Source organism: Bemisia tabaci, chromosome 4, assembly GCF_918797505.1.
Source record: "Bemisia tabaci chromosome 4, PGI_BMITA_v3".
Taxonomy (NCBI): domain Eukaryota; kingdom Metazoa; phylum Arthropoda; class Insecta; order Hemiptera; family Aleyrodidae; genus Bemisia; species Bemisia tabaci.
This window is the reverse complement of record NC_092796.1, coordinates 56,172,062-56,181,350: the sequence shown is the minus strand read 5'-3', so window position 1 is coordinate 56,181,350 and position 9,289 is coordinate 56,172,062.

Here is a 9,289-nt window from a genome sequence, read left to right as displayed (position 1 = left end):
CGACTGAAATAGTCGTATCCATTTCCATATCAGCTTTCCCGTTTCACTTTTCCACGCAACATCCAGCGGCACCGAACTCAGGTGTTGCCACACCTGGGTGCCAGGAATAGAGTGGACCCAGCATTATTCTACCACTTCGTTACTCACATTTCGGACCTAAAATCTGAAGGGTCTAAAATATCTGGTTCAGTTTAGAAACAACAAAACGCACGATTAGTTTCACTATGCACTTAAGTGTTTTTACGCAAGAGCCAGATATTTTAGTCCTTCACAGGAGAATGTTGTCTATTTAAGTACACTCTTCGAGAGAGCTTAACGCTTTTCCTCGAATAACACTGAAAAATAAAAATACATAAGGTATATTTTACCATATTCTGACACAGTGATACGAGTATGGTAATAAACAACAGGCTCAATGGCAGCATCTACCATGTTATGGCAAGTATAACTCGAGTTCTGGTGAATACTACCATAATTCTGGTTATTTTCACAAAATAGCATTACTGTGTAAGAAATCAAGCAGACTTATAGGTAGTAGATGTTACCATACTTTTTTTCAGTGAAATCCTGAATACTTCTAAGATTTTTCACAGGGTCCGCTAAAAAAATTATACGCCAGTTCATTCCTAAAAATGTGAAACCCTATCAGATCATTGTTTGATTAAAGAATATACGATACAAATACGAGAAGAATTTTCGAATTTTTCCCTCTGTATTGAAATTTTCAGCTTTATGCTGAATTTTTAACGCACGTTGGCTAAAAAACTCCAACATACTGTCGTACGAGTGCGTCTACCGCAATCAGTTTATGTAATTTTCGAATTGTATAGACCGTTATTTATCCGACATAGCAATGATCACACAGGGATAACCCAGAAGCGGCGCGAAAAGCAGCTGTCCTCGAGAGTCAGACCAACGAGCATGATCGTGTAATGGTGGTCTTATCGTTTAAATTCACAGCCATACGGAAACAGGGGTGACCGAGAACTTGAGGGTTAAAAATACGAGTTTCGTGCCTTGAAATAAATCGGGGATTATGAGTAGTTGTAGGAGTTGCGTAGGTCGCGGTTGAGTCGCGTCGGGGTGGCAAAAAGGGAACCGGCGCGGCGGAGAGGTCACGGACCACAATGTGCTGTCGACGGCACCGGTATCGTCATGAAGGCGCACAGTAGACGGGTCCAGGGTTTCACATGCACAAATCGCTTTCATGCTCCGAAACGTCCAAGTATTGCAATTTTTCGGAGGGTTGAAAGCTTCAGCTCTATTTTTCTGGAGATAATTGAATATTTTTATTGCTGATTTTGTTTTAATTGATTTGATGAACCTTTAATATGTATATTTCTTAGTGATTTCCATGCGGTCGATATACTCGAGAGCTTGAAAAACAAAGGCGTGCTTATAGGTTGTCAATAGAAAAAGAAGAAGAGGAACAATTAACAAGTTTTTGAGGTTGTTTGGGTCTATAAAGTGCACCTCGGGACAGTGACCCCAAATGGGGGAGGAGGAATCGCCAATGGACCGGCCGATGTTGCACCGCGAAACCGCAAATTTGTTCAGCATTAGCCATAGGAGTACTTAAATTACTTAGCTAAGGGGTGGGTGCAGACCGGCCTACTACCGGAATGTATGGAGGGTATGGTTTACCTTCCAGTCCAGGGGGGGGGGTCCAACGGTGCTCCCCCAAAATTTTTTGACATTTTAAATAAATTCGGACGCATTTTGAGGCTTTTGGGACGCAGATTTTCCATCGAGTTCTGCGGAAAGATTTTGCTGTTCTCTTACTTTCAGTACAAAATACTTCCGAATCATTGCATTCGATTGATCCAGAAAAGTTTTGAAAGTTTAACTTTACTTGGACCCATTTTGAGACTTCCTTCATGAAAATCTTAGAAAATGCTAACTAAATGAGAACAGCGCCTCCAGTTAAAACTCAACGTTAAAGAAGATGAATTTCCTCGACGAAGGTTTTTTTCCACCAGTCTACCAGTCTCGGAATAATATTCACGGTGACTACTAACAAGTATATCAAATTATTCTACGTTATTCCAAAGACATGTTTCGGGGCTGAATGTAGCTTGAGAGTTTTAATGCATACTTTCAAGAAACAAAGAGCATGAGTTGCAAAAATTGTTTTATGGGACATGAAAAGATCATTTCTCGACATTTGCCAACGCTCGAATAAAATGACACCGTTATCCCCAGACTCGAGCTCGAGTGAGCACCACTGTACCTGATGAAAAGTGTCCCACGGAGGGGAACGAGGTGACGCTACGCCGGCATACAGTCGCGCGCCGGGCGCATCACGCTGTGATGAGATCGAGATTGGTCACGCCTTGCGCGCGCAGCCCTCATCAAATAAATCCAACAGGGACCGTTTAGCCGATTGAAATATGATTACTTTCAACCCAAACCGATACAAAATATCGATAAATCAGTATATTTTAAACGTTCGTAGTAAACTCCGAGTCTCATGGCCTTCAAGCGGAATTGTGGCTGAGGAATGATCGGCTGCGCGCATCTGACTGACGTATTGAGACCTCTCCCTTCTACGTGTATTGTGAATCCCATTTTTCTTCATGTGCTTTCGTCTTTAACTGGTGATAAGTGACCACGAGAGAGAGGGAGAGAGAGAAAATTGTGCTAAAATGCCCTGAGTTTACTTTTGCCTCAAAATTAAACTTGCGTTAAAGTTCCTTCAATTTTTCTGCATATGCAAAACAATGCAGGAGAGAACGAGTAGTTAATTATCCGAAAATGTACAAAAATCTCACTCTATGAACTTGGCAAAACCATTAGACGCTGCGTAAACATATTGAAAGGTATTGTTCACTTGAAATCCGCCCTTAATTTTGGCACAAAGGCAAGAAACGTAACGTGAAACGCGAATACCATTTCACTCAAGACAGCGGTAAGTACAGCTTTGCTGCGGAGTAAAGTTGAATCCACGCCCCCCCCCCCCCCCAATCTCGAAAATAAATATTTTTTCCTGAACTTTGGCAACGATTGTGAACCAAATCTCATAAAAATGTGTACTTTCCTGTACTTTTATGCCCTGAATTCATAAATGATCTTAAAAAATCGAAATATTAATCTAAAGAGGGTATTTGGGGTGTTTCGGCTCTTGCAGTCTGGTCGTTTAACACTGGATCACCCTGTATAGACATACCGTCCCCGTTACGGCTTCAGTGGCCGGAGTTCCGAGCGTAGCACCCGGAGCAATCGAAGCTACGGCTCCAGCACCCGTAACTTTCGGCTTCTGAGCCTGGAACGGACGGTGCGTCTCTATAACCAGTAACTTTTTTTTCAGTGGAGGACATCGACTCGAGCATACGCGAAGATAAATTGGACGTATTTCTATCAAACGGAACTATGTGCATTAAGACATGAGCCCTGAGACCCATAAGAATAAGTACATAACAGGGTTCACGTCATAATGCACATAGTTCCGTTTGATAGAAATACGTCCAATTTGCAATATTGGATGGCGCATCGACTCATCTGGAGATGGGCGGAGCCGGACGATTAGCGGCGGTCTCCAATTTTCGGCGAGACGCGCGGTGCGGTGTTGCGCTGGGAGGCGGTGGAGGGCCGTCTTGCGAGCGTCTAGCCGTTAACCCGCGGCCGGGCCACCGCGAAGCCGACCGACGCACACAATTAATAAACCTGTTCCGCGTTACTGTACCGGTTGTGCTAATTGTTGCCTTCGCTTCGCCGTGCAGGCGTTCGACATGCGGGATCGTCGTGAGAGATGAGCTCCTCACCTGAGGCCTTTCGTTTCCTCCTCCTCCCTGTGCTCGACGCAGAAAAAGGAACTAAGGTTCTTTCTTTTCGGCAAATCAGGGATTCGCTCAATACTGCCGTGCTAAGGAAAAACGCCGTATGAGCCTTCAAGCATTGTCAAATTTCCTCTGGCAACTCACTAATTTTCAGGAAATTCTTTGGTTATTTTCCCGCCGATTTCTTAGATAATTTTGTTGGTAATTTGGTCTAAAGAGTCTGAAAATTTCATGGAGAGTTATTCATAATTTTCCTGAAAAATAAACATTTTATCCAAGGAAACTTGGCAACTCTCGAATGTTCATACGGCGTTCTTCCTTAGCACGGCAGAATACCCAACGAAAAAGACCACTCATACTGCCGTGCTATGGAAGAACTCCGTATGTACATTCGAGAGTACTGAGTAGCTCTTTTTGTGCCGAAGTATCTTGATTTATTTTGCGAGGAAAGCTCCGTACTTTTGAAGGATGCCTGTCATTCTTAATATGTTGGAGCGCCTTTAATTTCTTATGATACTGTGCAATACCTCTGGTGTGAAATCGTTGCTTCAGACGCCGTGGCACGCTGCGGCGCGGCGGGCGGGCGGCCAGCGCGAAACGCGCATTGGCGCCTACAAACCTAACAGGGATACTTCACGCATTGCGCAATGCGAGAAGTATCCCTGTTAGGTTTGCAGGCGCCAGTGCATCGCCGCTCCGTTTTGTGTTAGGCTCTAACATTTAATCTCGCGGAGTCAGCGTTTTTCAACTCATGATTTTGAAATGTTTGCACACTCTGTAGGTATGGATTATTCTCATTTTAATTGATGAATAAAAAAATTTTTTAAAGGAAATTATAATGTGCGTTTTGTAAATATTAAGGTAATTCCGTATCAAACTTAATGATTTCCAAAGCACACGAATTTCTACACAATTTCTTATAGCCTTTTATAGCCAATGACGATAAAGTGTAAAACCTGGCGATAGGAACTATAGCCCGACTGCATACTTTTTTATAGCTTCGTATAGCCCGGCTATATGATTTGCTCCGCTTTCTACAGCCAGCTATATGATTTTCAATAGCCTTCTTTAGTCGGCTTTAAGAACTCCTATGGTATTTTGAAACGCAGCTCCTATCGCCAATTTTTAGGGAAAAAAGATTTCCATTGATCTTACCATGGTATTCTTATAAATTAATTGATATTTCTCGCAGCATTACTCGCGTTTTTTTTGAAAATTCCTGACATTCTTCAATTGGCCGGAGTTAAACAGAAAGGAACCAAGCCACATCTGGATCGAATCGAGAAAAAGAGGTTTAAAGTTTAGCTCCTGCATAAGACTCAGTGTAAAAGATAAACTTCAAGTTCAATTTCTGCAAAATTTGCTCCAACAAAAACTTTGAATTTTTGGCGATAGAGAGTAGAGCAGTGGTTGAGTTCAAAACCACTCATAACTCAATTTTTTCCATAATGTGGGTTGGTTCCTTTCTGCTTAACTCAGTCCAATTATTCTCTTACGTCACTATCACCCCTGTTTGTGATCAATTAAGTTTTACTATAAGAGATCGATCATTTTGTATGACCCTATGTATTCACGTCAGATAACCCGAACCAAAACATAGCCACATGCTCACAGATCATCGCCGCCTGCGACACTGCTCCAGTGTTCTAGCTCGCCTATTGTTTAGCCACATAAAAAATGTGATGTTTCATTGGCTCGTTAAACAAAAGAAACGTGTAATTGCACAGTATGCGTTTCTGTCAAGTTTCTTCGCATAAGAATAACTGGCAGTGTACGGAAGATGGGATTATTCGGGGGTTGTATTTGGCATCGCTGTTTAAACAGGGCGCGTACAAGTTATAATAATTAACGGAAGCTTGAGAAGATCTGCAAAACAGGGTTGTCGGCTTTTGAACATGAGGATATGTCCGAAGAGGGGAGCTAGGCGAAAGTAGAGGAGGAATGAAGAGATGTAATTTTCTAGGAAAGCTATAGATACAGGGTTATTCAAAAGTCACGCACCACTGGCCATGAGGAGGGTGGCCATTTGAAATTTTTCAGTCATCCCCCTCTCCCCGAGGGGATCAAAAAGTGGAAAGTGCCCAATAAAGTTTCCCCTCGATATGAGGAAAAACGTCTTAAAACAGTATATCGATATCATAATTAGAACTAAAGTTATGGCCAGTGGAGCGTGAATTTTGAATAACCCTGTATATCTAAGGAACTCAGCACCACTACAGCTTTATGTAGGTAAAAAGTTACGCTGCATGTTTCGTATCATGCCGCAATAAGTGTTAATCATCCGAAATTCTAGATTGAAAACTAGTCCTCGTTCCCAAAATTTGTTCAGCTAACTGTTGAATCATTATTCGATGAGGATGATCTTAGCTCATTGTCAGTAAATTTTCCACTCGCAAAAGTATCTTTATGGCCTAAGTGTAGAGAGGCTAATAATTTAAAAACAAAAAAGCATATCAGAGAACACCATCTATTTCGAGGGTAGACATTTTTGCAGTGCTGAAAAGCGGCATTTTAAAATGTGCCAACAATTTCCGATAAATTGTTGCATTTAGTTTTATTAATAATTTTAAGACCGTTGCCTCGTTTTCGGAAACTTAAAAGTATTTGCTCATTGTAAATTAAATAAGTGACGATTACCTGATAATTTGGTATGACTGTGGTCCATAAATAAAGGTTCATTATAAATTATTCCTGTAGCGGGTAGGCGTCGCAGAGCGCCCTACGCCGTAGAAGCGGCTTCTACATACATACATAATAAATTGAATGAGGAAGAAGAATAAAATATATTTTTATATCTTTAAAAGATTCCTTAAAAAACAGCTCTACTGAACTCGTCGGAAAAATTGATATCAAATTTTCCTATTCGTCATGTAAATCCTGATCCACATAGAATGACAATTTTAATACCCGAATGGCTACAAGGAGCTGGGAAACAAAAGAGAGCGAGAGTAAAAATAGCGGGGAAGAAGTGCCTCCAACATCTTGTGGAACAAGATTGCCGTGCAAACATGCGTACCAGTCGGCAGAGGATAATAATGGAGTAAAGTGGACAGCAACAATAATGAAAAGAGTATCATCCGAGTTTAAATTGAGTTCATTTCTTTGCGTCTGTGTGTCAGTTTGACCCCGTCTGAAGAAGTGAGGAGTTCATTTGGTTGAGTGAAGAAAGAATACTCGGTATGATGGTAAAAAGTTCTGAGTCGGTGTGCACAAGAATACGCATACGGATTCTCGAAGAATTGGGGTTTGAATGGTTCGCATGCAGTTTTCACCATTGTTAAATTTCAACGGCCATTGGGCACATTTAAAACGTCATTTTTTGCTTTCGTTTTAATACTGATAATGAAAAATGAAACATAATGAACATTTACAAAATCAACTTTAAGACTACCTAAATATACGATGTACATGGACAAGAATTGCCTTGGAGGTTCCTATTATTCGGATACAATTATGTTTATTTATTACAAATTTTCTCTGAGAGCTTTATTTCTCATTCTATTATATCACAAGTTGCCTCTTCTGCTCTTATTTTCTTTCTATCTCCTCTTTCTTTTCCCTTTTGAGCCTCGCCTCTCTCCTATTTTGGCACGGAAATATGGTTCAGATCTCACGCTTAAAGAGGCTGATAAAATGACATCGCCTGGATTTTGAATCGGCATTAGCCCTGTCCATGTCAGTGCCTCGTCCTGCAGGGATAGAGCCGGTACCTAGCCGAAATCTAGGCGATGTCATTCACGGACCAAACCTTAAAGTGGTTATTTCGCCCGAAATATCTGGATCCGTCACTCGTGTCATATTGGACGAGATATTTAAGACGGATCTCAAAACTCAGAGAACTGAAATGGATAAGTTCTCACATTTACGTCAAGTAAGGAATAACATGCAAATTATCGTTAAGCGGAACCTTCGAAGATCCTCACCGATAAAACGAGAGTGGCCGTGACTGTAATGGGACGGGCACATGTCACCGAAACTAAATCCTACTGTTGCTCAAACTTAATGCTGTCGTATACTCCGCAATTTATGTTGCCTTTCGAATGGTCATGGGCTCTCATAGTTTCAGCTACATTGTATATCGAGGATGGGAAGGCGCAAAACAATGGGTGATTTGTGCCAGTTCACGAAAAGTATCAACTTGAAGTATCAAAAGTCCAATGAATTAGATAGACGCGGAGTGGAACTTTTAGTCATCCCTGCGTCCTCGCTCAGAATTGCTTCCAAACTTCGAGGCAATTGGAATCCATCAATATTCGTTCCGCGTCTAGTTCATGTTTTGCGTCTAATTCACGTTTCGCGAGTATTTTCGATGACGGAAACGTTGCTCACCTACTTCTAGGTGACCTCCGAGCGGCAATGTTTACGTCCGAGTTCTAGTGGCAAACTGATTAACCAACCAACGAAGCATGCATACTTCTTCTTAATGATGTTTATCAAACCTCAGTTTTCTTTTTTTCCCTAAAAAATTATTTACAATTTATGATTTTTTTAGGGGAAATATTCGGCTCCTCTGCTCAAACGCTCCCACGGGGGCCCAGGAGACTCCATGGGGTTTCAGAGGGACCTCTTGGAACGCATGAGGTGTATAAAGAGATGATTTTATTAAATTATTTCCATGTGTTTGAATTATATTAATTTATAGATAATCCAATAATTCTCTCTGTAATTAAGAAAATTATAAAGTATAAAACAGTTTGGTTTCCTAAATTTAGTATTTTAGTGATCCCATGGGGCAGCCACAGTGACCTGAAGGAACCCTTGGGGTTTCAAGATGGTGCCCTTTGGGTTTTGATGAGATCCCTTGCAATATTCCCATTGGAACGTTTTGAACCCTGGTAAAAATTGGCAGCAGAATGTGTGTTCCAAAATACTATAGACCTAAAGCCGGCTGTAAGATTTCCAATAGCTTCTGTAGCCGGCTGTACAATGTCTTATAGCCTTTTATAGCCGATGGAAACGAAGCAACAGTCAGACGATAAAGTTTATGCTAAACGTTACTAATTACGGATGGCGGCGCAGCAGGCGGGCAGAGAGTGCGAAACGCGCTTGGCGCCTACAAACCTAACAGGGATACTTCACGCATTGCGCAATGCGTGAAGTATCCCTGTTAGGTTTGTAGGCGCCAGTGCGTCGCCGCTCCGCTTTGTGTTAGGCTCTAATATTTAATCTCGCGGAGTCAGCGTTTTTCAACTCATGATTTGAAATGTTTGCACACTCTGAATGGACTATTCTCATTTTAATTGATGAAAAAAAAAAAATAGTTTTAAAGGAAAATATAAAGAGTGTTTTGTAAATATTAAGGTCGTTCCGTATCAAACTTAAGTAATGATTTCCAAAGCACACGAATTTCTACCCAATTTCTAATAGCCTTTTATAGCCAATGGCGATAAAGTGTACAAGCCCGCGATAGGAACTAAGCCCGACTGTATACTTTTTTATAGCTTCGTATAGCCCGGCTGTATGATTTTGCTCCGCTTTCTACAGTCAGCTATATGATTTTCAATACCCTTCTT